Below are 27,588 nucleotides of genomic sequence, written 5' to 3'. Positions count from 1 at the left end.
TTAGCCATTCTCCTGTTCATGAACACTCCCCTGCCCAAAACATTTCATTATAACAAATGGTGTCGTATAAACATTTCATACCTCCCCGTGCATGTGGGAGTGTGTCTTCAGAATAAATACTGGGCATTGGAATCGCTGAGTCATAGGGTATGAATATTTTTCACTTTAATAGATACTGGCAAGTTGCCCTCCAAAGTGGCTCTACCAACTCACACACCCACCAGCAGTGGAATGAGAACACATATTTCCTCACATCCTGCCAAATTTCATATTAGCAAACCGTTTCTGACAATCTAATTGGGGGAAAATGCTGTCTCATTGTTGTCTCCGTGTATGTTCTTTTGATTGCCAGTGAGGTCAAATGTCTTCCACAATTATTGGCCGCTTGTATCTCCTCTTTTGTGATGTCTTTATCCTTGTGACACCACCAGTGTTCTAAAGTCCACTCTTGGCTCTTCTCTACAAAATCCTCTGCTTTGTGACCCAACCTTCAGGGCCTCTGCCAATCCCGTGGATCCCTTCAGATGTTCGCCATCTCCCTAGAAGCTGAGAGAAGCCACCTGGTGGCAGGGGAAGTCATTCTTGTCCCCCCACCTTAACAAGCCTCAGGACACTTCAGATCTGCTCAAAGGTGGTATTTCTTAGCTCATTTGGGAGCTGGATGTTGGGACTTGGCTGACCTTTATTTAGACTCCTCTGTTTCAGCACCAGATGCCTTCCTAAGATCTATACTGACCTCGAGCCCAGACTGAAGGACTCCTTGGTGCATGTTGACTCTTTTTAAGTTGAGATAAAATTAAACATTTTAATCATTTTATAACGGGGGCACCTGGATGACTCAGTCGGTTAAGTGTCCAACTCTTGATTTTTGTTTCAGGTCATGATCTCACAGTTGTGGGGTTGAGCCTGGTGTTAGGCTCCGTGCTGGGTGTGAAGCCTGCTTAAGATACTATCTCTCCTCTGTCTCAAAAAAAAAAAAAAAAAAAAAAAGTTCAACCATTTTATATGTGCAATTCAGTTGTGTTTAGGATTTTCACAAAGTTGGGCAAATAGCACCACTATCTAATTCGAGAACATTCCCATCTCTCCTAAAAGAAACCCCATACTCATTGACAGTTAGTCCTACTTGTTCCCTCCCCTCTCTGCCCTCCTCCTCCCCCCCAAACCATTTTCTGTGTCTGTAGATTTGCCTATTCTCACCATTTCATGTAAATGGAGTCATATAATATGGGGTCATTTTTATGTGGCTTCTTTCACTTTAGCATCATATCTTCAAATTTTATCTATGTTGTAGCATGTAACATCAGTACTCATTCCTTTTTATGGCTGAATAATATTCCATTGATGGATATACCACATTTTGTCTATCCATTTATCAGTTGATGGACATTTGGGTTGTTTCCACTTTTTTGACTATTATGAGTAATGCTGCTATCAACATTCATGTTGATACAAGTACAACATGTACAAGTTTTGTGTGAACATATGTTGGGTATAACCTATAACTGGAATTGCTGGGTCATATAGTAACTCTATGTTTAACTTCTTAAGGAACTGACAAACTAACTGTTTTCCATAGCAACTGAACCATTCTGCATTCTTATCGATGGTACATGAAGATTTTAGTTTCTCTACATGCTTACCAACACATGTTAATTTCCATTAAAAAATTAGACCTACCCCAGTTAGAATGAAGGGGTATCTCATTATAGTTTTGATATGCATATCCCTAAGACTAATGGTACTTAGCATTTTTTCATGTGCTTACGGACCATTTGTATATCTTCTTTGAGAAATGTCTATTCCTTTGTTCATGTTTAAATTGGATGATTTGTTGAGTTGTAAGAGATTCTTTATATACTCTGGATACTAGACCCTTATTGGATATATGATTTGCAAATATTTTCTCCATTTGAGGGATTATTTTTTCACTTTCTTGGGAGTATCCTTGATACATAAAAGTTTTTAACTTTGATAAAGTCCAATTTCTTTTGTTGGCATTTTTTTCTTTTGATTTTGGTGTCATATGAAATTGTTGTCTAATCCAAGGTCAAGCAGATGTATATCTGTTTCTTTCTAACATTTTTATGGTTTTAGCTCTTACATTTATTTTTTTGATTGATTTTGAGTTATTTTTTTGTATACACTTTGAGGTAGGGGTCCGACTTCATTCTTTTGCCTGTGGATATACATTGTCCCAGCACTATTTGTTGAAAAGGCATTTCTGTTCACATTGAATAGTCTTGGCATCTTTGTTAAAATCAATTGGCTATAGATACATGGGTTGACTTCTGGACTCTTGAATTGATTCAATTCAATTCTGTCTTTATGTCAGTACCACACTGTTTTAACTACTGTAGCTTTGTAGTAATTTTTGAAATCAGAAAGTGTGAGTCCTCTGACTTCTTCTTTTTCAAGATAATTTTGGCAATTTGGTGTTTCTTGCATTTCCATACGAATTTTAGGATTAGCTTGTGCCTATTTCTGCAAAACAAGGCAGTTGAAATTTTTATAGGGGTTGGATTGGATCTGTACATTAATTTGGGGGAGTATTGTCATCCTAATAATAGTAAGTCTTCTAATCCATGAACACAAGGTATCTTTTCTTTTATTTAGGTCTCTTTTACTGTCTCTCAACATTTCGTAGTTTTCAGTGTACAAGCCTTACACTTTCTCCGTTAAGTTTATTCCTAAGTATTTTATTCTTTTTCGTGCTTTTGTAAATGAAATTTTTGTCTTAGTTTCATTTTCTAATTGTTCATTGCTCGTGAAGCATGTTGGCTTTTGAGAGAGGCAGTGGTTTTCCCCACAGAGTTGGAAAGGGATGCCTTGTGCCGTAGGCGTGTTGCTATCACACCCTGTGGGCCATTGCTTGGGCTTACTTGGAACTTATCTGAAGTCACAGATGGAGAGTTTGATTCTGTGATGCAAAAGGGAAATATATCTGACTCATCTTCCCCACACTCCCTCTGCTTCTGAAGCCTTCCTCAACTGGGAGAGGAAGAGAGTGGGTTGGTGGCCAGGGCTTCCCCTTCTCTTACAGCTGCTTCTCCTGACCCTCTTCACCTTCATGATTTTAAGGGCACCGCTGAAGTTATTCCTGAAGAGCAACGGCTGTGACAACCTTCTCTCTCACCCGCAAATTGGGCCAGAATCTTTCCTCCTTTGGTGAGCATCTTGTCCATAGAGGAATGTTGAGGGTGATAGGCACAGGCAGAGTCCTGGAGGTTGGGAGGGGATGGGTCAGAGGAATCTAGGGAGGGGGTATAAGGATCAACCAGATGGTAAAAATTTGAGAAGTGGAGGACTAGTCAAGGTAGATCTGTGCTGCCTAGGCTATGTCCAAGGCCATTTCTCTTCTCGGTCACTTGTTAGCTGGGCCAGTGACTCAAGTTGTGAGTCTGTTTCCACTGTAACATGAGGATGCTGATGCTTGCCTCACAGGATAGATGTGAGCGGTCAAGTGTGGTAACATGGGGACACACCCTGCCGAGGGCTTGACACAGAAGGTGTTAGTAAATACTTCTGGGAGTAGGAGTTGATCATCAAACTCTTTTCCTTCTAGGGGTTGGGGCAATGTGAGAGCTCAGGATTCCTGAAGTGTCACAGAGCTAATAATGGAAGGGAAAGGGTGGAGAAATCCTTCAGGAAGAGGTATAAGGAAGGCCTGTGGGACAAATTTCTCCTTTACTAGAGCTCAGAGTTAGCAATGGGAGCTTTAGGATGGGCAATGTGGAGGATTCTGGGGCTGAGAAGACCCCATTACATTTCATGCCATAGAAATGGGACAGGCTGGCTAGGGACAGTTGCAAGAAGTAAGATGTTGCAAGTTTACATGTTTTATATTTGAGAGCATAGAAAAATAGGCTATGCATAGTTACTAGAATTTTAAAGAAATATTAGTTTATTAAAGTAATCAATGTCAAAATCTAATTTTCTGATGCTTTTTAAGTTTGAATTACAATTTTTATTATTCTATTTTGAATCTAAATAAATTTGAAAATCTTACTTATTGCTTTTCTTTAATTGCAGCCTATAGATTTTGTTTGATTATTTATAATATAGTAAAACAAAGGCAACGATCTTCACTTTTGGGAGCACATTTTTATTGTGGTAAAGTACACATAACAAAATTCACCATCTGAACCATTAAGTATACAGTTCAGTGGTATTAAATACATTTACATTGTTGTGCAACTATTACCATCTATTATCATCTTTATAACCTTCTTCATCTTTTAAAACTGTAACTCTATATCCATTAAACAAAAGCTCTCCATTCTCCCTTACTCCCAACCCTTGGCAACCACCGTTCTACTTTTTGTCTTTATAATTTTGTCTATTCGAAGTACCTCATGTAAGTGGAATCACACAGTATTTGTCTTTTTGTGACCATATGACTTTCAGTGTATTTTTCTTTTATTACCTATGCCTTTGATGTCATATCTAAGAAATCATTGCCAAACCAGTGTTGTGAAGCTTTCTTCCTGTGTTTTCTTCGAAAATTTTTATTGTTTTAGGTCTTACATGTAGGTCCTTGATCCATTTTAAGTTAACAGGTGAGGGTCTAACTTTGTTCTTTTGCATGTGGACATCCAGTTTTACCTGCATCATTTGTAGAAAAGACTGTTCTCTCCCCATTGAATGGTCTTGGCACCCTTGTCAAAATCATTTGAAAAAAAAAAAAAACGTATGTACAAAGGTTTATTTCTGAGCTGTCTATTCTGTTCCATTGGTCTATGTTTGTCTTTATGCCAATACCACACTGTTTTGATTACTTTAGCTTTGTAGTAAGTTTCGAAATCAGCAAGTGTGGGTTCTCCAGTTTGTTCTTTTTCAAGATTGTTTTTGCTATTTGGGTCTCTTGAGATTTCATATATATTTTAGTGTGGGTTTTCCTATTTCTGCAAAAAATATCATTGGGATTTTGATAGGGATTCCATTGAATCTATAAATCACCTTGTGTAATATTGATATTTTAACAATATTAAGTCATCCAATCCACAAACATGGAATGTGTTTTCATTTATTTATGTCTTTAATTTCTTTCAGCAATGTTTTGTAGTTTTTATTGTACAAGTCTTTTACCTCCTTGGTTAAGTTAATTCCTTGGTATTTTATTCTTTTAAAAAAAATTTTTTTTTGACGTTTATTTATTTTTGAGACAGAGAGAGACAGAGCATGAACGGGGGAGGGTCAGAGAGAGAGGGAGACACAGAATCTGAAACAGGCTCCAGGTTTTGAGCTGTCAGCACAGAGCCCGATGCGGGGCTCGAACTCACGGACTGCAAGATCATGACCTGAGCTGAAGTCGGCTGCTTAACCGACTGAGCCACCCAGGCGCCCCCTTGGTATTTTATTCTTTTTGAAGCTATTGTAAATTAAATAGGTTTTGTAACTTGGTTTTTTAGATTGGTCATCATTTGTGCATAGAAATGCAAGTGGTTTTTGTGTATTGACTTTGTATCCTGCTACTTTACTGAATTCATTAGTTTTAACAACTTTGTGTGTTTGTAATTTTTAGGGTTGTCTACATATAAGATCATGTCATCTGCAAATAAAGATGATTTTACTTCTTTTTTTCAATTTGGATACCGTTTATTTATTTTTCTTGCCTAATTGCTCTGGCTAAAACTTCCAGTACTATGTGGAATATAAGTGGTTAAAGTGGGCATTCTTTAGGTAATTACTTATTGTAGAGGACAAGCTTTGAGTCACCATCTCAATGGCATTTTTGTGGGCTTTTCATATGTGGACTTTATTACGTTGAGGTAGTTCCTTTCTATTCTTTTTTTGGGGGGGTATTTTTATCATGAAAGTGTGTTGATTTTTGTCAAATGTTTCTTCTGCATTAATTGAGATGATCATGTGTCTTTTTCCCCTCTTCATTCTGTTGATGTGTGGCATATTACACTGATTGATTTTCATATGTTGAATCAACTTTGCATTCTAGGAATAAATCTCACCTAGAAGATTATGGTGTATCTGAAGATTAAGATTGGTGTATGGTGTATCTGAAGATTAAGAAGATTAAGGTGTATACACCTTATGGTGTATCACCTAGAAGATTATGGTGTATGGTAAGATTATATCATGGTGTATAATCCTTTTTGTTAAAGTTTATTTATTCATTTATTTTGAGAGAGAGAGAGAAAGAGAAAGACAGAGGGAAGGAGAGAGAGAATCCCAATCAGGCTCTCTGCTGTCAGTGCAGACCCTTACGTGGGGTTTGACCTCATAAACTGTAAGATCATGACCTGAGCCTAAATCAAGAGTTGGATGCTCAGCCAACTGAGCCACCCAGGTGCCCTTATAATCCTTTTAATATGCTGAATTTTATTTGCTAGCATTTTGTTGAGAATTTTTTTTTTTTTTTTGCATCAATGTTCATAAGGGATATTGGTCTGTAGTTATCTTTTCTTGTAATGTCTTTGGCTTTGGTGTCTGGGTAATATTGGCCTCATAGAATGAGTTAAGAAGTGTTTCCTCATTAGGGCACCTGGCTGGCTCAGTCAGTAGAGCATGTGACTCTGGATCTTGGAGTTGTGAGTTCCAGCCCTACGTTGGGTGTAGATTTAAAATAAATCTTAAAAAAATAAAATCTTAAAAAAAAAAAACAAACAAGTCGTCTTCCCTCCTCTTAAATTAAAAAAAAAATTGAGAAGGATTGGTATTAATTCTTCTTTAAATGTTTGGTAAAATTCATCAGTGAAGTCACCAGGTTCAGGGCTTTTCTTTATTGGGAGATTTTTTTTTAAGATTTTATTTTCAAGCAATCTCTACACCGAATGTGGGGCTTGAACTCACAACCCCAAGATCAAGAGTTGCACACTCTACCAACTAAGCAAGCCTGGTGCCCTGTTGGGAGATTTTTGACTACAGATTCAATCTTCTTACTGGTTATAGGTCTATTCAGATATTCTAGTTTTGGGTATGTCTTGTGTTTCTAAGAATTTGTTCCTTTCATCTAGGTAATGCAACTTGTTAGTGTACAATTGTTCATAGTACTCTCTTATAAGCCTTTTTCCCCCTGTCAAATAGGTAGTAATGCTCCACTTTCATTTCTGATTTTAGTAATTGAGTTTTCTGTCTTTTTCTTGTAGTCCATCTAACTAAATGTTTGTCAATTTTGTCGGTCTTTTTGAAAAAGCCAAGTTTTGGTTTCATTGCTTTTCTCTATTGTTTTTCTATTTCCTATTTAGTTTATCTCTGCTCTAATCTTTGTTATTTCCTCCCTTTTGCTAGCTTTGGGTTTAGTTTGTTCTTTTTTTTTAAGTTTATTTACTTATTTTGAGAGAAAGAAAGAGACAGAGAGAACAGGGGAGGGGCAGAGAGAGAATCTCAAGCAGGTTCCACGCTGTCAGCACAAACTATGAGATCATGATCTGAGCCGAAATCAAGAGTTGGACACTTAACTGACTGAGCCATCCAGGTGCCCCTGTTCCCCTTTTTCTAGTTACTTAAGTTGTAAAGTTGGGTTGTTGATTTCAGATTTTTCTTATTTTCTTATTTAAAAAATTTTAAATGTTTTATTTTATTTTTTGAGAGACAGAGTGTGAGCAAGGGAGGGGCAGAGAGAGAGGGAGACAGAATCTGAAGCAGGTTCAAATCTCTGAGCTGTCAGCACAGAGCCCAATGTGGGGCTTGAACCTGCAAATGCAAGATCATGACCTGACCTCAACTGACTGAGCCACTCAGGCACCCCATCTTATTTTCTTTTTAACGTGAGCATTTACAGCTATAAATTTACCCCATAGTACCACATTCATTGCATCCCCCAAGTTTTGGTATGAACCTTTTGGCTAGAACCACCATCTTCTGGTAATTTGCCAGAATGACCAAAACAAAGAGAAAGAGGAGGCACCTGCTATACGTTCTCTAGGCCTTTTAGAAAACAGAGTTGTTCCTTTGGCCACTAGCACGTGAATCTACAAGAAAGGTGATATTGTAGACATCAAGGGAACGGGTACTATTCAAAAGGGAATGCCCCACGGATGTTACCATGGCAAACTGGAAGAGTCTACGATGTTGCCCAGCATGCTGTTGGCATTGTTGTAAACAAACATGCTTACAGGGTTTGATTCTTGCCATGAGAATTTTAATCTACGTGTTGAGCTTAAATATTAAGCACTCTAAGAGCTGAGATAGCTTCCTGAAGCATGTGAAGGAAAATGATTAGAAAAGGAAGGAAGTCAAAGAGAAACCTACTTGGGTTCAATTGAAGTACCAGCCTGCTCCACCCAGAGAAGCACACTTAGCTGCTGGAACCCATTACCTATGAATTCATGGCATGATATATATATATATATATATAGAGAGAGAGAGAGAGAGAGAAAGAGAGAGAGAGAGAGAGACTCTAGACTCTAAAAATGTTTCTCTTAATTGAGTAGAAGTGTGATATTCCCTCTCCTAAAGAAAAATTTAAATCAACACACACACACACACACACACACACACACACATACATACACACCAAAAACCAAAGTTTTGGTATGTTGTGTTTTTTTTGAAGTTTACTTGTTTACTGAGAGAGAGAGAGAGAGAGAGAGAGAGAGAGAGAGAGAATGAGCAGGGGAGGGTCAGAGAGAGGGAGAGGGAGAGAATCCCAAGCAGGCTCTGCACTGTCAGCACAAAGCCTGATGTGGAGTCGTGAACCATGGGATCATGACCTGAGCCAAAACTAAGAGTCAGACACTTAACCAACTGAGCCACCCAGCCACCCCTGTTGTGTTTTTATTTGCATTTGTGTCTAAGTATTTTCTAATTGCACTTTTGATTTCTTTTTTGATCTATTTGTTGTTTAATAGTGTATTGCTTAATTTCCATAATTTTGTGAATTTTTCAGTTTTCCTTTTGTTATTAATTTCTAACTTCATCTCATTATAGTCAAAAAAGATAATTTGCATGATATCTACCTTTTAAAATCTATTGAGACTGGGGCACCTGGGTGACTCAGTTCGTTGAGCATCTGACTTCAGCTCAGGTCATGATCTCACAGTCTGTGAGTTTGAGCCCCGCGTCAGGCTCTGTGCTGACAGCTCAGAGCCTGGAGCCTGCTTCGGATTCTGGGTATTCCTCTTTCTCTGCCCCTCCCCCACCTACACTCTGTCTCTGTCTCTGTCTCTCTCTCAAAAATAAATAAACATTAAAAAATTTTTAAAAAATCTATTGAGACTTAATGTGTAACCTAATATATGGTCTATCCTGGGGAATGCTCCATGTACACTTGAGAAGAATGTGTATGCTATTGTTATTGGGTAGGGTGTTCTATACATGTCTGTTAGTTCTAGTTGGTTTATTGTGTTGTGTAAATCTCTGCTTCCTTACTCTCTGGTTGTTCTACCCATTACTGTGAGTGGGATTTTGAAGTCTCCAACTATCATTGTAGAACGGTCTATTTCTCCCTTCAGTTCTGTCAGTTTTTGCTTCTTATATTTTGATCGTCTGTCATTAGGTGTATAAATGTTTATAATTGTCATATCTTCTTGAAATATTGAACTTTTTATTAATATATATTAATTAATATAATTAATTAATAATATATATTAATTAATGAATATATTAACCTTTGTCTTTTATAACCTTTTTTTGGCTAAAAGTCTGTTTTGTCTGATGTAAGCATAGCCATTCTTGTTCTCTTTTGGTTATTTATTTGCATGAAATATCTTTTTCCATTCTTTCACTTTCAATCTGTTTGTGTGTTTGGATCTCAAGTGATTCTGTTATAGACAACATTGAGTCGGATCATGTATTTTCAGCCATTCTGCCAATCTCTGTCTTTTCATTGGAGACTTTAATCCATTTACTTTTAAAGTAATTACTCATAAGGAGGGGTTTCTTTTGTCATTGCCCTATATGCTTTCTATATGCCTTATCGCTTTTTTGTACCTTATTTCCTGAATTTTTCTTTTTTTGTGCTTAGTTGATTAAAAAAAATTTTTTTTTAATGTTCATTTATTTCCAAGAGAGAGAGACAGAGACAGAGCACAGTGGGGAGAGGAGCAGAGAGAGAGGGAGACACAGAATCAGAAGCAGGCTCCAGGATCTGAGCTGTCAGCAAAGAGCCTGATGTAGGGCTCGAACCCACAAACCACAAGATCATGACCTGAGCCAAAGTCGGATGCTTAACCGAGCCACCCGTGCGCCCATATGCTTAGTTGATTTTTATACAGTGAAATATTTAGTAAAATGATGAAATACTATGGTGAAATGAAGCTTGTATTTAACATCCTAAAGTTATAACACTTTGGTTTGAACTTATACCATTTTAAATAGCATACAAAAACTCTACTCCTTTACAGCTTATCTCCGTCCCCTTTCAGTTGTTGTCGTCACTTTTTATACATTGTGTACCCCAAAACATAAACTAATCTTTATTTTAAGTCTATTTATTTATTTTGGGGCTCAGACTCATGAGCCATGAGATCATGATCTGAGCCAAAGTCAGACGTTTAACTGACTGAGCCACCCAGGTGCCCCTAAACTAGTAATTTTTTTAACTGCATTAGTTTCTTATATTATGTAGAAAACAATATTTATTTATTTATTTATTTATTTATTTATGTTTTCATTTATTTTTGAGACAGAGACAGAGCATGAGCAGGGGAGGGGCAGAGAGAGAGGGAGACACAGAATCTGAAGCAGGCTCCAGGCTCTGAGATGTCAGCACAGAGCCTGATGCGGGGCTCAAACTCACGGACTGTGAGATCATGACCTGAGCTGAAGTCAGATGCTTAACCGACTGAGCCACCCAGGGGCCCCTAGAAAACAATATTTAAAGTCACAAACCAGAAGTTAAAGTAATACTAGCCTTTCCACTAATAGTTGCTTTTTTTCTTCAAATGTATTGATCTCTTAAATCGAAGCAAAAAGTGAAGCTATAGACCACTCTTATAATACTAACTTTTATAATTGCCCATGTATTTACCCTTATTGAGATCTTCATTTCTCTGTACAGCTTTGAGTTTCTGTCTAGTGTCCTTTCATTTCACCTTGCCAGACTCCCTGTCTTTCAGGGCAGGTCTAGTGGTCATGAAGCCCCTCAGCTTTTGTTTACCTAAGAATGTCTTAATTTCTCTCTTACTATTGAAGGATAGTTTTGTTGGATATAGTATTCTTTGTTGATTTTTTTTTCTTTTAGTACTTTGAAGGTATTGGCCCATTGCCTTCTGGCCTCCAAAGTTTCTGATGAGAAATCTGCTGATAATCTCATTGAGCACCCCCTTTATGGGATGATTTGCTTCTCTCTCACTCCTTTCAAGATTCTTTTTGTTTTTGCTTTTTAAAAGTTTGATTATATGTGTCCTGGTATGGGTCTCTTTGAATTTATCTTACTTGGAGTTCACTGAGCTTCTTGGATGCTGATATTTATGTCTTTCATCAAATTTGGGAAGTTTCCAGCCATTATTTCCTTAAATATTCTTTCTTCCCCTTTCTCTCTCCCCCTTGGCCTTCTGGACCCTTTTGATGCATATGTTGATTCTCTTGTTGTTGTCCTACAGGACATCATTTTTTCCCCCTATTCCTCAGACCTGATAATTTCTATTGCTTTATCTTCAAGTTCATTGATTCTTTTTTCTGCCTACTCAGATCTGCCTTTGAATCCCTCTAGTGACATTTTCATTTCAGTTATTGTACTTTTCAGCTCCAGAATTTCTTCATGGTATCTTTTCAAGTTTTCTATCTCTTGGTTGAAATTTCCATTTTATTCAACACTATGCTTTCTTGACTTTCTCCACATCTTCCATTAGTTCTTTGAGCATTTTATCTTCCATTAGGTCTTTTTCAGAGATAGTTTCTGTTGATCAATTTTTTTTTGGAATGGGCTATACTTTGCTGTGTCTTTATATGTCTTGTGATTTTTTTTTTTGGTTGAACATTGGACATATGAATCTAATAATGTGGTTAACTCTGGAAATCAGATTCTCTCCCTTCCTCAGGGTCTTTTTTTTTTTTTTAATTGTTGTTAGCTTTCTCTGCACTGAGTATCAGCCTGAGATATAAACTTAAAGTTTTCTCAGATCTTTTCTGAGCCTTTCCCTGGGCATACATTGTCACTTTCCAGTTTTCCCCAAATATGCAGTTGTTTTTAAATGTGCTAGTTGTTAGTGTCTGGCTCCTGAAAGGGGAAAAAAGTGAAAAATTAAGGCAGGAAGGGCACTAGCCTTTTAAGTCCCCTTGACAAAATTTCATCCACAGAGGGAGCACCTTGCAACAACTGGGGGAGTTGCACAAACAGAGCCTCCTGCCTCTTTATCTGCACCTCTCTGACCAGAAGCAGCAGTTAGCTATCAGAGCATAGATTGCTGATATTTATAAGATGGTGTCTTTTTTGCCTGGCCCAGCTCCCCCAAGCTGTGTGTAACCTGCTCCAAGAACATGTGCGCAGCTGCCTGTCATGTGGCTGGGGACAGGGAATGGATAGTTGCTACTGTGATAGTAGCTGAAATTGACCAAAATTAACCATAATTTACCATCCAAGTCTTTCCCTGGAAGTTGAAGGCCTTCAACAGACTCCAAAACAGCTACATGAGACAGATTCTGCCAGTGCAGATGTTGTCTAGGAGAGGAGCCAGATTTCTGGTGCTTCCTATGCTACCATTTTCCTAGAATCCCTCCAATAATCTTCACTTTTTTAACATTAACATTTGATTAACTTAAACTGAACAGTCTAAATTCCACGAACAATTTCACCTACAACTATAGCCCACTGAATGTTTTAAATATTTTAAATTACATATCTAAATCTCAAATATCTGGTTTTCTTTTTGAGCGCTTAGATGCATGACTGGATAAGCGTATTGACCCTAACAAGAAAAAACTTCCTAAATACGTAAATGGTTTTTGTAAGTCTAATAAATGTTTAGGCATAGTGAATCATAAGTTCCCTCAAACATGGTAATTCTGTTTATAGTAACGCCTTTTACATGCTTGAACTTAGAATCACTAATCAAAAATCAGTACACATTTTTCTTTTATTTCAGATTTTTATTATCACTTACAAATTGTATTTTCTCCTCTGATTCTTTCCATTTATTTGTTTGTTTGTTATTTATTTATTTATTTTGAAGTATAATTGACATACAACATTATTAGGTATTTCAGGTGTACAACATAGGATTCAACCTTTGTATATATTATGGAATGATCACTTCAATAAATCTCCTTACCATCTGTCGCCATACAAAATTAATACAATATTATTCATTATATTTCTTATGTTTTACATCGTGTCCCAACGACTTAGTTTAAAACTGAAAGTTTGTACTTCTTGGCCCCCTTCACCCATTTTGTTCTCCCCCCCAACCCTCTCCCGACTGGCCACCACCCATCTATTCTCTGTAACAATGAGTCTGGGTTTTGTTTTGTTCTGTTAGCTTTGTTTTTTAGATTCTACATATCAATTCCACGTTTTTAATAAAATAATGAGGCTAATCTTATAACACTACTATGTTAAATTCTTTTAAGCATTACCAAAGCTTTAAAAAAATTTTTTTTAATGTTTTTATTTATTTTTGAGACAGAGAGAGACAGAGCATGAGCAGGGGAGGGGCAGAGAAAGAGGGAGACATAGAATCTGAAGCAGGCTCCAGGCTCTGAGCTGTCAGCACAGAGCCTGATGCGGGGCTCGAACTCACAGACTGTGAGATCATGACCTGAGCCGAGGTTGGACGCTCAACCGACTGAGCCACCCAGGTGCCCCAAGCATTACCAAAGCTTTAAGTACAAAATATACATAGATTTTTCCCAATGATTCAAACTTATTTGAAACTTAGCATGAGTTTGATTTGCTGCATTACTTTTGATTTTTAAGAAAAATTTTTTTAATGTTTATTTTTGAGAGAGAGAGAGAGAGAGACAGACAGACAGAACATGAGTTAGGGAGGGGCAGAGAGAGAGGGAGACACAGAATCCAAAGCAGGCTCCAGGCTCTCAGCTGTCAGCACAGAGCCCGACGTGGGGTTTGTACTCTCGAGCTGTGAGATGGTGACCTGAGCCAAAGTCCACTGCCCAACCGACTGAGCCACCCAGGCGCCCCACTTTTGATTTGTATCAGTGAAGGTTTGTCCTGAGAAGAAAAACCACTATGGGTGACATGGAATAAGGAACTGGTGACGGATCTATGGATGTCTGTTACCTCTGCATCTGTGGTGGGCCTGAAATCGTCACAGGTCAGTGGGGAAGAAATGCTGGATGTGAAGTTGGGGAGGGCAAGGGCCAAGTGGAATCTGTATCTGTCCCTCACCACCCCAACCCTGATGATCTGGGATGTCTGCACAGGGACCTGGTGATGCATACATGGAGTTAGAGTCTGAAGGAAGTTAGATGGAAGAGATCTGACAGGAGCTGGAGGCCCTGTGGGACTGGCTGCTACCCATGTCCACAAAGTGAACCAGAAGAGTAGCAACGAGATACATAAGCTGCAGCAGTCCTAGCACTCCAAGCTGACCTTTACAGCATCATGGCTGCTGCTTCAATTCTGCCTTTCTGCCTTTCCGACCTCACGCACGGTTGTCTTGTGGCCAATTCTAACCTTGAGTCATCCAAAAAATATGGCTTCATCATAGCTAAGCTGACATAGTACAAAGCCACCTTGTTAGTTCCAAACCTTCTTGGAGTTCAAAGGACATCTCTCCACTTAAAGCAGCAGTTTTCCTATCTCCCGTGGATGATATATGACCATGATCTGTGATTACTATCTCAAGATGGCTAAAGTTGTCTATTTGTCAGAGACTTGAGGTTAGGATGCCAGACCTAGGGCTTGCAAATGATCTAGGTGAGTCTTCTCGACTTAAATGTTTTCAACTCCATTTATAAATGTAATATTTTTGATTTTGTCTAAGCTCATACTCTTCGGATGGGCTTAGATTTGCTTCCTGTCTTCTGTATCCAAATTGCACCCTCACTAGAGTACATGGCAGTGTGGGATCCCCACTCAAGCTGCAGCTACTCTTGGTAATTCTTCCCTTTGGCCTAAGTAAATATTGATCCTTTCCTTATTCTTGTCTGAGTGGGTCACTACTATGGAGATATTTGAATGACATCCCATCTGCATAACCTACAGGGCTGGGTTCATAACCTGGAAATCATACTAAGGACTTCAAGCACTGGGTTCAGATCCTTCGGAGCCCCAGGAGTGACTCCAGGCAGGGCATGGAGAGCAGAAGTGTGCACTATGTATATCCAGGACCAGGATCTTCATCGGGGTCACCTCTAGGGAAGGGACTGAAGTCAGCAAGAACCACACACAGACTTTGCATTAAAAAGAACAACAAGGACCCCTGCAGGACACTGGGTGTGGGTAGAAGGGCTTTGTGGACCAACTGTATAACTCAAGTTATACTGTATAACTGTATAACTGAGCTCAAGTTTTGGCTCAGTGCCTGGGGAACTGCTCTTGAGTCCTACTGAGCCGAGAAAAGATGCTTGTTGCCCCATCTGTCTGGGCTTTGAGTGCCACCTTGTGGTGGAATAGTGATTCTGATCTTCAGAGGGTCCCATGCTCTCACAGGAACCCAATCTTCTGGCCCCAAGGCCATTACTATTAAAACACAAGGGCGGAGGTGTCAGTCATTTGACATCTCCCCCAAAGCTTTTCTGTGTCTGTGGTGCAGGCTGGGTTTCAGTGAGTCCTAGGGATTTGGGGAAGCCCCTAAGTGAAGTCAACTGATAAGAGGGGAGGGACTTAGTTCCAAAGACTCCAGTCTGTAGTTGTTAAGGATTCTGTCTTTAATAAAATTCCAAAGAATGTGCCAGAGTATTATGTGATCTTAAAAGCCCCTGTACTTTCCAGCCTATTTTAGCCCAGGCTGCAGACCAGTGGCTCTTAGCTCTTTTGGGGTCAAGGGGGCTCCTCTGAGGATCTGAAGAGAGAGGTGGATCTTCCTTCAGAAAATGCACAAGCATACAATATTGTGAATAGAATTTCAGGGAGTCAGTGAAACTTTGGGATCCAGGAATGCCTACGGTTTGTAAAACCTCTACTCTAGACGGCTGCCTCTGTTAATATTTCAGAGGCTTTATGCCCTCAAATTATGTGCTGTCCTTCAGAGATTAACAATGTCCACGTAAGGACAAGACATCTGGAGACAGAGAAAGGACATGGTAAAATTTCTTCTCACAAGAGAAGTAACATCATTAACTTCAAGATGTATAAGGAGCTGTCTTGTGTTGAGAAACAGATGTTCCTTTTGTGAAAATGTCTGAGAAAGACAAGTGACGGAAATAGATGATTTACATAATGAGGTAAAAGGCAAACCACTTTCTGGAAGGGTCTCCTAAGGCAATTCTTTTTTTTTTTTCCTTCTAATGTTTATTTAATTATTTTGAGAGGCTCCTGGGTGGCTCAGTCAGTTAAGTGTCCAACTTCGGCTCAGGTCATTATCTCCCAGTTCAGGGTTCAAGTCCTGCGTCGGGCTCTGTGGTGACAGCCCAGGGCCAGAAGCCCGCTATAGATTCTGTGTATCCCTCTCTCCCTGCCCTTCCCCTACTCTCTTCCTCTCTCTCTCAAAAAGAAATAAACATTAAAAAATTAATTATTTTGAGAGAGAGACAGAGAGAGAGAGAGAGAGAGAGAGAGAGAGAGAGGGACCACGTAGGGGAGGGGCAGAGAGAAAGGGAGAGAGAGCATCCTAAGCAGGCTCCACACTGTCAGCACGGAGCCCCACTTGGGACTTGAACTCATGAACCATGAGATCGTGACCTGAGCCAACATCAAGAGGGGGCTGCTTAACCGACTGAGCCACCCAGGTGCCCTGGAAAAGAGGATTTTAGAGTTGGCAGGAACTTCAGGCATATGTTATTCGGATCCCTTTATTCTCAGACAAGCAACATGAGGACCAGAGATATAAAATGTCATTCATTCATTTATTCATTCATTCAGGCTTATTAATCACTTCCTGTGTGTCAGGAATTGGACTTTGCATGAGGAATAAAAAAGGAAAAACACTGAGGATAATCTACTGGGGTAGAGAGGTATATAGGTAAACGGCCATAATCCAATAAGATTAATCATTTTAATGGAGGCTATTCAAAAAGCAGAGGAAGCTTACCAAAACAACAACAACAACAACAACAACAACAACAACAAATCCAATACATCGGCTACAGTAAGATGACTTTACAGAGGAGGTAGCTTTTGAATTTGCAACTCGATGGATGAATGGAGGTTTGCTAGGTGGCCTAGCTGTGTTTGTTGCAAGCTTCAGCAATGGTATCCAGGTTGGTCAATGCAATATGGTGCCAGGCCAAGGGAGGAGGGAGGCCTAAAATCCAGCCTGCGCTCCACTGAGAGGAAGAGGCATCTTTTTTTATTTTGCACAAAGGCACAGTATGGGCCTCCAGTTCTGTGATGCAGGCGAAGGCATAGAAATGTAGAAGAGCAGGCGTGTCTTGAGAACGATTAGTTCTGCAAAGCATTGCTCAGCACTGCTAGTGTAAAAGTAGAGAGTGAGAGGCGATGAGACCTGACAGGTAACGAGGGCTTTGTCCAGGACCATAGCTTGGAGTAGGACCGCTGGGAATGAGACCTGGGCGTCTTCCTTCCAGACCATTGACCTTTCTGCAGCACCAAATTGTCTCTGCTTAGACTGTGAGCTCTGGGCTGGGTGCTGGTGAGCACACAGTGAGGAAGACACACAGGCCTTGACTGCGGGGTTTGCAATCCGGGAAGAGGGCAAGATCTTCGAAGAATAGGAACAGTGAAATGTGATAAGGAGCAAACAGGAGAAGAAGGAGCACAGGACACAGACTCAGGACCCAGAAGCGCTTTGCCTCAGGCCACAGACCAGGCCCTGAGGAGGATTCAATGTCAGGGCTGTCTGACTTCAAAGCCTTAAAAATGCCCACGCTCTTTAACTCAGCAACTCCAGTTCTAGGAATCTATCCTAAGGAAACAAATGAAGATGTGTTCAAGGTATAAGGATGTTCTGTGAAAATTGTTTTATAACAACAAAACATTAACAAAAGGACAAAATCTAAATGTCCAACAATAAGAGATTGGGTAAGTGTATTGTATTAAAAACGATAGACTATCAGGGCCCCTGGGTGGCTCAGTCGGTTGAGTGTCCAACTCTTGATTTCGGCTCAGGTCATGATCCCAGGGTCATGGGATCAAGTCTCGCATTGGGCTCACACTGAGCATGGAGACTGCTTAGGATTCTCTCTTTCTCCCCTTCTCCCCTCCTCATGTGTGCTCTCTCTCTGTAATTAAAATATTAATAATAATAAGTAATAGAATATAAAATAGCTATTAAAATGTTTTAAAAACTATATTAATAAGGAAAACGGCTCAGTACTTTATTGAATGAAATGAGCAGATTTAGCTACATACTGCGTGATATTGTTTTTATAAAGAGACTGAGGAATTTATACCTGGTAGGGCATAGTAGTGATTAACTTAAAGAGATGTGATGATGGGTGACTTTTATTTTATATATATTTTGCTAACCTGAATCTTCCGAGTTTTTCCTAAAATGAATAGGTCTTACTTATGCAACAACAACACATAAAGTTATAACAGTATTTTACAAAGAGTTTCAATCTCCTCCCTGGTAAGATGGGGGTATCTGTTAGGATTAGATACGATAAAGCATTTAACATTCAGCACAGGGCTTGGCATATAGTTAAGCGCCATTAAATGTTAACCACTACAGCATTAACTACCACTGTTACTCAAATTACTAGTCCTGTTATGGCAACAGAACTACCCCACACCAAGACTATCACTACAACTACTGCTGCTGGTTCTGATTCAGGGCCAGGACTTGAAAGGACTGGCTGGAGCTGTGATTTTGGTTTTCAGGACGCAGTCCAAGTAAGAGGCTTTGCTTCAGTAGCAAATTTTGGATGCGAGGCAGAGTCAGAGACTAGAAAATGAAGTAGAGACTCAGTTCTCAGTCCAGCTCCCGGCCTTGGTGATGTCAAGTTCAGTGCCAGAGTGCTGGGTTGGAGCTGCAGGTGTGCTAGGTGAAGGCCTGGGCGTGGGAGGAGGGGCTGCAGAGGCTGGGGGCTCCTTGGAGAGCCTCACTGAGCCTATGATTGTCATGAAGGCCCAGTCATGCTTGCCTTTGTCCGTATTGCTTGAACACACAGCAACTGAGAATCCTGTTCTCTCCGGAGTCCACCCGGTAGAGATCTTGCCTACCAAAACAGATCCCCTTCGATACTTTGTACCACTTCCCCCAAAGCTGTTACCCAGCTAGGGGTTCTCTTTCCAAAGCCAGGCCTTATCCAATCTTATCACTGCTTCCCAAGTCTGCAACGGTTGGTGGTGGTCTCTGGACCATGTTCCTCTTCCAAAATTGTCTCCCACTATGAAGTATCAGACTGCCCCACAGCATCTTAGCCTATGCCAGCTAAATCCAACCACTTCTGGCTATTTAATTGATTTGTTAGCAGTAGGATCCCTAAAACTTAATGCCCCAATGATGATGATTATGCATTCTTTGTCTCTGATAGCATTTTCTTTCTTTTTTTCAATGTTTATTTATTTTTGAGATAGAGAGAGAGAGAGAGAGAGAGAGACAAAGTATGAGTGGGAGAGGGGCAGAGAGAGAGATAGAGGGATACACAGAATCAGAAGCAGGATCCAGGCTCTGAGCTATCAGCACAGAGCCCCATGTGGGGCTCGAACCCACGAATCGTGAGATCATGATCTGAGCCGAAGTCGGATGCTTATCCAACTGAGCCACCCTGGCGCCACTTTGATAGCATTTTCTGAGAACACATGCAGTGTGGCAGGATGCAGAGGCATCTGAAAAGAGCTTGATTTTTTGTTTGTTTGTTTTAAAGAAGTTGATGCTTATTTTGAAGTGTAATGCATGTGCAATAAAACACATAACTATTAAGTGTGCAGTTTGATGAATCTTGACAATTACATACACACATATTATACCATTCTAATCAAGTTATGGAATATTTCCATTGCCCTGGGAAGTTCTTGTGTGCCCGTTTCCAGCGTGCCTCCCCCACCCCATGAAATACAACCATTGTTCTAATTTTTATCACCATAGATTAGTTTCGCTGTTTCTAGAATTTCATGTAAACGGAATTGTTATTTTTGTCTAACTTCTTTTTTTTAAATATATATTTTTTAATTTTTTAACTTACTTTGAGACAGAGAGAGAGAGACAGCAAGGGAGCAGAGGAGGGGCAGAGAGAGAGCGGGAGAACAAGAATCCCATGCAGGCTCCTCGCTCTCAGCACAGAGCCTGATGTGGGGCTCCAATTCACGAATAGTGAGTTCATGACCTGAGCTGAAACCACCAGTCGGACACTTAATCGACTGAGCCACCCAGGCGCCCCTTGTCTTAACTTCTTTTGCCCAACATGATGTTTCTGAGATTCGTCCCGTGTTGCTGCCTATACCCATGTCTTTTTGTTAAGTGTATTCTACCACGTCAGTATACGACAATTTGTTTATCCGTTCACTTGTTGGTGGAAATGTGGGTTGTTTTCAGTTTTTGGCTAATCATGTCGAAGCTCCTGCGAACATTCCTGTCAAAGTGTTTGGGACACATGTTATTATTTTTCTTAAATAAATACTTAGGAGTGGAATTGCTTGGCCATAGGGTAGGTGTATAGTTAGCCTTCTAAGAAACTCCCGAAGAGTTTGCCAAAGTAGTTGTAACATTTCAGACTCGCACTAGTGATTTATGAGCTTTCCAGTTCTTCTATACACTTGCTAGGATTTGTGGTTGTCAGCCTTTACAATTTTAGCCAGGCTGTTTTATTAACCATGTGTTTTTATTTATTTTTAGCCATGTGTTTTTCATTTTTTAATTTTTTAACATTGATTGAGAGAGAAAGAGAGTGGGGGAGGGACAGACACAAACACACACACACACACACACACACACACGCACAGAATCCGAAGCAGGCTCGTCTTTGAACTGTCAGCACAAAGCCTGATGTGGGCTTGAACCCACGAACTGTGAGACCATGACCTGAGCTGAAGTGGGATGCTTAATGGACTGAGCCACCCAGGCGCCCCTAGCCATGTGTTTCATTAATGCAGCACTGCCCTTAGACAGAAGCAAGGCTGTCCAGGGTCCCCATCTCAGGGGGCCCTGTGATTTGGATTGCCTTTCTCATGAATTTTAAGTCCCCCTCCTGTGCCTTGGACCAGTGAGCCTGGCAGTGCCATCTTGGGGGGGGGGCGGGGATGCCTCCAGACTAGACCTGGTCCTGTATGGATCTCTGCCACCAGAACAGTGCTGATACACTGGTTTAGGGTGACTGTCGAATCGGATATGTTCAGGCCTCTGGGATATTAATATGGCTCACTGCCAACCCTTGGGGCTTGAGTCTTTTGTGTGGGCCTGTGGGTAGTCTCTCCTCTGTTCACATTACTACCATGGTGCTGCTTCCATTCTATAGCTCTCAAAAGGGCAGAGGCATGGGCAGGCATCCTACCCTAGGTCACCCCCCACCCCCCATACTCCAAGGAAAGTCAACCCTACCCCTCTGCAGGCTCTGAACTATGGGGTCCTCTCTTGCCTGTGGCCGATACGGACATGTGTGCTTTTGGCTCAGTCTTTTTTTTTTTTTTTTAACAGTTTTGAGATATAATTCACTATCATACAGTTCACCATTTGAACTGTGCAAGTCAATGGTGTTTAGCATATCTCCAGAGTTGTGCAACCATCACTATAATTTTAGAGCATTTTTGTCACCCCCCCCCCCCAGAGAAACTGGGTGGCCATTAGCAGTCACTCCCTATTTTCCCCATCTCCCCAGCCCTAGGCAACCATTAATCTACTTTCTGTCTCTATGGCTTTGCCTATTGTGGGTATTTCATACAAATGGAGTCATATGATATGTGGTCCTTTGTGACTGGCTTCTTTGATTTAGTGTAATGCTTCTGAGGCTTATCCATGTTGTACCATACCATATATTAGTACTCCATTCCTTTTCATTGCCAAACAATGTCCCATTGTATGGCTATACCACATAAAAAAAAAAAAACAACAGTTTTTTGAGATATATTAATATACCATACAATTCACTTATTTAGCATGTATAATTCAGTAGGTTTTAGTACATTCACAGTGTATGCAACCATCACTGCAGTCAGTTTTAGAACATTTTCATTATTGCGCCCCCCCAAAATGCCCACACTCCTTAGCCATCTCCCCTCATTTTCCCTCAAACCCTCCCAGCCCTAAGCCATAGCCAGTCTACTTCCTGTTTCCATGGATTTGCTTACTCTCAATATTTCATATGCATGGAATCTTACAATATGTAGTCCTGTAACTGTAGTCCTCTTTGACTCAGCATCATGTTTTCTTGGTTTATCCATATTGTACTTCACTCTTTCGTATTGCTAAGTAATATTCCATTGCCTGGCTAAACCACATTTATTTACCTATGTATCAGTTGATGGACATTTAGATTGCTTCATCTTTTGGGCTGTTATGAGTAATGCTGTTATCAACATTCGTGTCCAGTTGGACAACTTTTTTGTGCGTGGACATATGTTTTTATTTCTCTTGGGTGTAGACCTAGAAGCAGGATTATTGGGTCATGTGGTAATTTTATGTTTAACCTTTTTAAGAGCTGTTAGACTGTTTTCCAGAGTGACTGCATTTTACATTCTCACTAGCAGTACACATGAACACTAGTTATTATCTGCCTTTTAAAAAAAACGTTTCATTTAATAATCTCTACACCCCACATGGGGCTTGAACCCACAACCCTGAGATTAAAAGTCACACGTTCTTCTGACAGAGCCAGCCAGGTACCCCTATTACCTGTCTTTTTTAAATTATAGCCATTCTAGCCGGTGGTATCTCACTGTGGTTTTGTTTTTTTTTAATTTTAATGTTTATGTATTTTTGAGAAACAGAGAGACTGAGCAGGGGAGGGGCAGAGAGAGGGAGACACAGAATCCGAAGCAGGCTCCAGGCTCTGAGCTGTCAGCACAGAGCCCGACGTGGGGCTTAGACACACAGACCACGAGATCATCACCTGAGCTGAAGTCGGATGCCCAACCGACTGAGCCACCCAGGTGCCCCTCCTTTACCCATTTTTGAACTGGGTTGTTTGCTTTTTTTTTTAATTGTGTCATAAGAATATTTCATGTATTCTAAATACATAAAGATGTATAAAAAAGATGTATCAGATGTATGATTTTCAAATGTACGCTCCCATTCTGTGCGTCGTCTTTTCACTTTCTTGATGGTGTCCTTTGAAGCACAAAGTTTTTAATCTGTTTTTATTTTTTTTAAGTTTTTAATTTTGATGAAGTCCAGTTTATGCTTTTTTCTTTTGTTACTTGTGGTTTCATTGTCATGTCTAAAAAAACCATTGCCTAATCAAAAGGGTTAAAATAGATTATACCCATATTCCTTCTCAGAGTTTTATAGTTTTATCTCTTGCATTTAGGTATTTTATCCAGTTTGAATTAATTTAAAAAATATTTTTTAGCATTTATTTATTTTTGAGAGACAGAGAGAGACAGAGCACGAGCAGGGGAGGGGCAGAGAGGGAGACACAGAATCCAAAGCAGGCTCCGGCTCTGAGTGGTCAGAGCCTGCCCGATGTGGGGCTGAGGTCACATACCGTGAGATCATGACCTGAGCTGAAGTTGGAGGCTCAGCTGACTGAGCCACCCAGACGCCCCACCCACTTTGAATTAATTTTTATACACAGAGTGAGATGGGGTCAAACTCCATTCTTTTGCATGTAGATATCCAGGTGTCCCAGCACCATTTGTTGAAAAGACTGTTTTTTTCCCATTTGAATTATTTTGGGACCCTTGTCTGTCCTGGGTTAGTCTTAGACTATGCTTGATGAGGGATGGACAGTTCTCATGTGATTGGTTCCTTGGAGCATCACGCCGTAGTTTAGGAGTCATATAAGGATTTAAAAACATTTTTTTTTAATTTTTTTTTTCAACGTTTATTTATTTTTGGGACAGAGAGAGACAGAGCATGAACGGGGGAGGGGCAGAGAGAGAGGGAGACACAGAATCGGAAACAGGCTCCAGGCTCTGAGCCCTCAGCCCAGAGCCCGACGCGGGGCTCGAACTCACGGACCGCGAGATCGTGACCTGGCTGAAGTCGGACGCTCAACCGACTGCGCCACCCAGGCGCCCCTAAAAACATTTTTTAAATGTTTATTTATTTTGAGAAAGAGAGGCAGAGAGAGAGAGGGAGAGAGAGAATCCCAAGCAGGCCCTGCATTGTCAGCGCAGAGCCCGATGTGGGTCTTGAACCTATGAACCATGAGATCATGACCCGAGCCGAAACCAAGAGTTGGATGCTTAACTGACTGAGCCACCCAGGCTCTTCAGTCAACTAAGGATTTGAAAGAGCTTGCTGATTTGGGGGGCTCTCCTCTTGTTCCTTCTTTTCTGAGATTGCCTTCAATTTCCAGCTCAACTGACTGTGCCAAAGTCAGACTCATTAGCAAGAGTGCCAATTTCTCTTGAGCTCTATCCACCCACCTCTCCCATGCACATCATAAAAACCTCCAAAGTCAGATAAATATGGAACTCAGTATGTTTTCCTTTTTAAAAAATTTTTTAAAATGTTTATCTTTTTTTGAGACAGAGACAGACAGAGCATGAGTGGGAGAGGAGCAGAGAGAGAGAGGGAGACACAGAATCTGAAACAGGCTCCAGGCTCTGAGCTGTCAGCACAGAGCCTGACGTGGGGCTCGAACTCACAGACCGCAAGATCATGACCTGAGCCAAAGTCGGACACTCAACCGACGGAGCCACCCAGGTGCCCCTGTTTTCCTTTTTTTTTAAGCACTAAATCTCTTTCAGTTTCTACCCTTTTGGTCACTCTCTGATGTCTTCAAACAACTGTTTTTTATATTTTGTTATAAACACATATACAGTAGTCCTATCTGTTGGGGATGTCTGAGAACACAGATAGTGCTGAACCTATATATATACTACGTTTTTCCCTATACATACATACCTATAATAAAGTTTAGTTTATAAATTAAGCACAGTAAGAGATTAATAGCAATCACTAATAGTAAAATAGAACAATTATAACAATCTACTGTAATAAAAGTTATGTGAACATGGTCTCTTTATTTCTTTCTTGCTCTCTCCCATACCCGCCCACAACACAAAATGTGTTGTGATGATGTGAGATGATGAAATGCCTCCAGGATGTGATGAAGTGACGTGAATGGCATAAGCATTGCAATGTAGCGTTAGGCTACCTTCTGAGCATACATCAAAAAAGGATCATCTATTTTCGGACTGTGGTTGACCACAGGTAATGAAACCACAGAAACTGAAACTGTGGATAAGGGAGGGACTACTGTATATATATATTCCAATACAAGCTTCTCTGACATTATCAGAACAGTTTGATCTTTAATCTCGTTGTCAGATTTCAGCTAGTCTGTGTAGAAGAGTATTGAAGGACCTGTGGTTTTCTGGGCTAGGAAGTTCAAGATTCTGGCAGAGCCTAAATCTTAAAGGGAAATCAGCTCATTCACTCATCCTTCTAACACTCAGTAGGTTCACTAAAGCATGTGTTAGTTATTAGGCGTTATGCTAGTAGGAGGAAATGTCTGACACCTGATTCCTATCTTCAAGTTTACGGCCTAGTGAACAGACAGACATTGGTGTAGTGTTTAACAGTTTACACAGCACACATTCTGTCACATTTAATATCACTACAACTCTGTTATTTCCCCCACCCTACAGATATGGAAACTCTTTGACCACAACCTCCAATTCTTACTAAATCACTCCCACTATGCCTGGTCTGCACTCAGGACCCCCAGGGTACTCTCTCTCCACTTGATTTTCAGCCATTAGCTCCTTCCACTTTGACTTCCCTGTCCATCTGAGATCCTACAGGTTACCACTATTTCTGTCGCTCTTTTGTTGATATTATAAAATCCTCTGTCTCTCTGACCTTTAATCACATCTTTGTGGGATACACCCCAAACCTGGATGGACTTCTGTATGCATATAACTGGGTCTCTCTGAGTACCCCTGGGCAGTCTCACATGTCAGCATAGATTGGTACTTCAAGTTTATGGTCACCAACTGTACCCTCAACACTGCCTGGTGATACTTTGTAACTAACATGCCCTTCCCCTCCAGGCAATGGCTACTCACACTCCCTCCATTCAACCTTCCAAGCCCTATCTCATCCTCCTGTTGTCAACAGCTGACCATCTTTACCAAAAAACTAAACACCACCAAATTTACAAACACACACACATTTACACATATCCTCATTCCCTGTCCTCCTCTATATCGGACAAAGTTCCCTCCTCCTATCAATTCCTCCACATGCACTCTGAACCCCACTTCTTGCAGTCTGGTCAGAAATCTTATGATATTGATTATTCCCTCCCTCTTGATATTTCAACCTCTTCTCCACACTAACTCCTTCTCCAAAACTTGTAAATATGCCCAAATTTTTCCTCATCTTAAAAAAATACCTCCCACTCAATGTTGTTAATATATTAGTACTCCCCAGCTTGATCTGTAGACTCAACACCATCTCAACCGTAATCCCAGCAAGTTATTTTGTGTACATTGACAAACCAATCTAAAGTTTAGAAAGACCCAGAAGAGGGGCGCCTGGGTGGCGCAGTCGGTTAAGCGTCCGACTTCAGCCAGGTCACGATCTTGCGGTCTGTGAGTTCGAGCCCCGCGTCGGGCTCTGGGCTGATGGCTCGGAGCCTGGAGCCTGTTTCCGATTCTGTGTCTCCCTCTCTCTCTGCCCCTCCCCCGTTCATGCTCTGTCTCTCTCTGTCCCAAAAATAAATAAACGTTGAAAAAAAAATTAAAAAAAAAAAAAAAAAGACTTTAAAGTTTCTAAAAAAAAAAAAAAAAAAAAAAGAAAGACCCAGAAGAGCCAACTCTGGATTGGAGAAGGATAAAGTCAGAAGACTGACACTACCAGTTTCAAGACTTACTACAAAGCTTCAGTAATCAAGACAGTATGAGATGGTGAAAGAATAAACAGAAAGATAAATGGAACAGAATAGAAAGCCAAAAGTAGACCCACACAAATAGAATCAACTGATCTTTGGCAAAGGAACAAAGGCAATCAATGGAGAAAAGATAGTCTTTTCAACAAATGTAACAATGGACATGCAAAAAAAAAAAAAAAAGTCTAGAACAGACCTTCTACTTTTCACAAAAATTAACTTAAAATGGATCATAGACCTAGATGTAAAATGCAAAACTATAAAACTGCTAGAAGATAATAGAAAATCTAGGAGACCTTGAGCTTGGCAAAGACTTTTTCATTTATTTATTTTTTAAAGTTTATTTATTTTTGAAAGAGAGAGAGGACAGAGAAAGAGAGAGAGCTCAAGCAAGTGGGGGAGGGGCAGAGAGAAGGAGAGAGAGAATCCCAAGCAGGCTTTGCATTATCAGTGCGGAGCCCCACATCGGGGGCTCATGAACTCATGAGGTCATGACCTGAGCCGAGATCGAGAATCAGACACTAAACTGACTGAGCCACCCAGGTGCCCCTTGGCAATGACTTTTTAAATACAATAGCAAAAGTAGTATCTGTGAAAGAAAAAAATTGATAAATGAGACTGCATTAAAATAAAAAACTTCTGTTCTGTGAAAGACACTATTAAGAGAAT

General features: G+C 40.4%; 1 protein-coding gene across 1 annotated transcript in view; it reads left to right on the top strand.

The window, feature by feature from the left end:
* Positions 1-366: 366 nt before the first annotated feature.
* Positions 367-27,588, top strand: part of SCNN1A (sodium channel epithelial 1 subunit alpha) — an 84,919-nt gene continuing 57,697 nt past the window's right edge. The window contains exons 1-3 of the mRNA XM_030321498.1: positions 367-563; positions 3,082-3,168; positions 5,954-6,080. The gene's annotated coding sequence lies outside the window, so the exon portion shown is untranslated. The remainder of the gene's footprint in view (positions 564-3,081; positions 3,169-5,953; positions 6,081-27,588) is intronic.

Source organism: Lynx canadensis, chromosome B4 (genome assembly GCF_007474595.2).
Source record: "Lynx canadensis isolate LIC74 chromosome B4, mLynCan4.pri.v2, whole genome shotgun sequence".
Lineage (NCBI taxonomy): Eukaryota > Metazoa > Chordata > Mammalia > Carnivora > Felidae > Lynx > Lynx canadensis.
Note: the sequence above shows the minus strand (reverse complement) of the source record. Positions and strands in the feature narration are given on the sequence as shown.